The 3708-nt window shown below is 35.3% G+C and overlaps 1 long non-coding RNA gene across 1 annotated transcript; it reads left to right on the top strand.

Moving 5' to 3' along the window:
* Positions 1 to 519: 519 nt before the first annotated feature.
* Positions 520 to 3098, top strand: LOC149137983 (uncharacterized). Its single transcript, XR_016264227.1, has 3 exons — positions 520 to 819; positions 961 to 1202; positions 2694 to 3098. It is a non-coding gene; the product is annotated as an uncharacterized LOC149137983 (long non-coding RNA).
* Positions 3099 to 3708: the final 610 nt, after the last annotated feature.

Raw genomic sequence — 3708 nt, forward strand, 5'->3', positions numbered from 1 at the left:
CTCGGCCCTAGTGATCGAATGATCCTGCGACCAAATTACACCCCAATGTTGGAGCCTCCTGCAAACAATGATAATTAGATCTTCTATAATAAGCACAATGGAAGATCTAAAATAATCCTCCCAAGGAGCTAAAAAGGGTGGCACTCGAAGTCCACCGAAATTAGCTTTGACTTTTGCATGAAACTCTTGAAACTTGCTTAACCTATTTTCTATGTCAAGAGATAGATAGGAATAAAATTATTTGCAATTGAATTCCTCCTGTTATAATTATTCATGGAGTCTCCCTCTAGCTTCTAGATTCTTCGTTTTAAATAAAATAATAATGCCTCAATTCTCCAATAAAATATTATTGTCGTCATTCTCCATCAAGATAATGATTTGTCTCCCCTCAATAAAATATTATTTTGCCACCATCCTCCATTAAAATAATAATTTCCACCTTTCTCCACCAAAAATAATATTTTCCGTTATTAATTTAATATTACAAAAAATTGGCAAAACTCCTTAGTGATTTTTAATTTTTTTCATTCATAAAATTGGGAACATTACAAAAACAGTGATGGTTACTGGGCCAAAATCCAAAAACATTACTCCTGGTCATTATCGAGGTCCTTTGTGTTTTAAATTTTCATGAAATTTTCATCATAAGGGAGCTATTTCTGGATTGTACCTTGTTTTATACCATTTTGCAGAGTACTTTTTTGCCCACTCAACACGAGAACCATGTTCAGGGCTGAACCATCAGTATGGATGGTTACACTACCAATATTACTTCATATGACATACGTTGTTCATGTTCAACATATGACACAGAAATAGGTATGATTTTATGTCTAGAGAATAGGTTTACGCGTTCAACATTTTGCTTGCTTAGAATAAGAATTTTTTATCTTTTTGCAAGAATAAGATTCCTTTAATCTTGGTTTCATGTTTGTCATCTACCTTTTGCTTTCATTTCAGCATAGCCTTGCCAACTTGCTAGTCTTTGATGTCCAGCTAAGTACCTGTCTCTTATGATTCTAAAACATTCCTGAACGCCTGTCTTGATCACTGGTTTATTTATGACCTATTGTATGGAGTCTTATGGGAGGACATTTTGGAGGAGCTGTTGGAAAAAGGAACCTTCCCCACCATGGCTATTTTCTTGCTTTCCATAATCAAGAATAGCGAGTCAAAAGTTAGGCTATTAACTTTTGAAACAGGTATGCGTTTTCACTAAATTAAGTTATTCGGATGTGTTGATATATAGAATGCTGTACTAAAAAAACCACTTGCCTGTTTGAAGTAAATTGGGATCTTGAAAAAAATCTACTGAGGAACCCTACCTCCACACCCTTTTACCAGTCATGCGAGTGTGCAATTAGGCTTTCGCATTGAGTGTCTGTTGTTCTGTTGACAGGATATTCTGGAGATTTTAGGGACACGTATTCTTTTCCTGGAAATCAAAACAACCGTCAATTATCTCTAGAGTAGATCTTCAATAACGCAGCAAGGAATTTCAATCCTTTTTTACCTGTCTCAAATTATCTTTAGAAAGCCTGCCAGTTTAGAAGATTATACAAATACAAACACTTTGCTGCTAACAATGAAACATCACATTAAAGCTGGTGTATTGATGATCAAAAGTCAAAGTGTCATTTAGTCAGCAAGGATTTTCAATTCGATTTCTTGCTCTCTCACAGTGGTGCTCATCTAGGTTAAGACCATTCTTGCTATGTTATTTACTACTCTAGTAAACTATGCAAGTGTTGGAGCATTGCTTTCGAAGAATCTGATTTTTCAGGAATCAAAATCACAGTAACCCACAAGAATTCACGAATTGAATGCCTTCTTTAACAATTTGAGTCTGTACTTGCACATGAGATGGGAGGCTAAAAAGAAGGGTAGCCAGGAATCAATGTTGAACTATACTACTGGCAAACAATGCAGCAATAAATGCAATGGATTCTTGCCACCACTGTTATTCTTATCCGTATCAGAGTCAAAGCAAAATTTTCTAGAGTAAGTTTCAGTGATGACAAAAAATTGAAAAGAAACCAACAGTTGCACTGTAGTAATAAATCAGAAGAATTCGCAAACACTTGTGATTTGATGTAAACATAAGCACGATTCAAAGGGGAAATTCAAAAGAAAATTCGCTGATCATAAAACATAACATTGTGTGCATGACTGAGGATCCAAGTAACCCCATCTAAGGAACCAAGGTAATGAGGATCAGTGATCAGAAATTGAGCAATCAGCCATGAAAGTGGTCCTGATTCATCCAAGTGATGTAACTGTTTTCAACAAGATGTTTACCTACTGGCCTTCTATACAGATGAGCCTTTCTCCAGGAACTGAATGAGCATTGGTTTTCTTATGATGTATGTTTGCTTGTGAATACCCTGCAATAGAGAGCAAGCTTCACTTCATTTTTCCAAAAGTAATTTTGTTTGCTTGCAGCTTATTTTCTGCTTATCAAAATTTGACGGTTGCCTCTCAATACTCTGTTTCTGCTCAAACCTAGTTTTTCTCTCGTTATTGTTAATTTCCATTGCTTATAATTTTACTTTTGATGTTTTGCTTGAACAATTTGTTGTAGAATTTTGATTCTATTGCTTTCGATTTCAGTTTGCTTTCTTTTATCTAGTTTCTGTTTTCAATTGATCAAAAATAGCTTGAAGATTTAACTCATTTCCTTTTGGTTAGTGCAGCTTGTTTTCATGCTTTCATGATTTTTGAAGTGGAAGATTTCAAATGCAGCTGTTTGAAATCATGAAAAATCTCAATAGGCTGCATGAGGAGATTAGGCCATCTGAATTTCTGCGAGGGTGCCACGTTATTCAAGATAAGTGGTGGAAGCACAGAATCCATCAGGTCAATGGCTCCTGAGTGACTTGGGAAACTAAGCGTTGGATTACTAACCAAAGATCTGAAGGGTTTTTCATCCGCTCACATAGTAATCACTGAATGCTACCTTATCTTGAGATGCAATCTTAGATTGCCTCAGTAATGCATTCATATCCATATGCTGTATTTTGATAATATATATCATAAATTGACATAATGCTTCTCCTTCTAAAAGTAACACACTTGTTTCTGCTAACATCAGAGTAATGGGTTTATATTTTTAACTCCCAGATACTCTATAAGAAATAGTTTCTTAACTTTTTCAACTTTCTTCCAAGATTTTTTGGAGAGGCCCAGAGCCTAAACAGGACAACCATAAAAAAATACTGTTTGCGCTAATGTTCTGAAGAGCATCTTTTTTATTATACATGAAAGTGTCCATGTTTCACACCATGTTAGATTTGGAGCGCTATGAAAGATGAGCATTCTGAGGATAATGAAATAAAGTCATCTCCCATATCTCCTAAGGGAACAAAGCCAGGGAAACTCAAGATAAGAGGATTTGAACATGTTAATTTTAGTTAACAATGGTATGTTCTATGCTTAGCACAATTTACTTCAATGTTCCTTAGTAGCCCAATAACAATTTCCAATAGCAATCACAATAATCACATTGACAATAAAAGCAGATAGAACATGAAACAAAATGCAGAAGAAAATCCAAGACAAGAGGACACCATTTGGCACATGCCAAGAAAAAACCCCAATGTGGGAAAAACCCTTTGATCAATTCTTCTTATTATTATATCAAAAGTTCAGCACAGAGAGAGAGTACAAAAGTCAAATTGCCTTGCCCAATTCAAAATCAAAACAGCCTTG

Source organism: Pinus tabuliformis, chromosome X (genome assembly GCF_031772625.1).
Source record: "Pinus tabuliformis cultivar Carrire ecotype Pingquan chromosome X, CPIR1, whole genome shotgun sequence".
Classification (NCBI taxonomy): Eukaryota; Viridiplantae; Streptophyta; class Pinopsida; order Pinales; family Pinaceae; genus Pinus; species Pinus tabuliformis.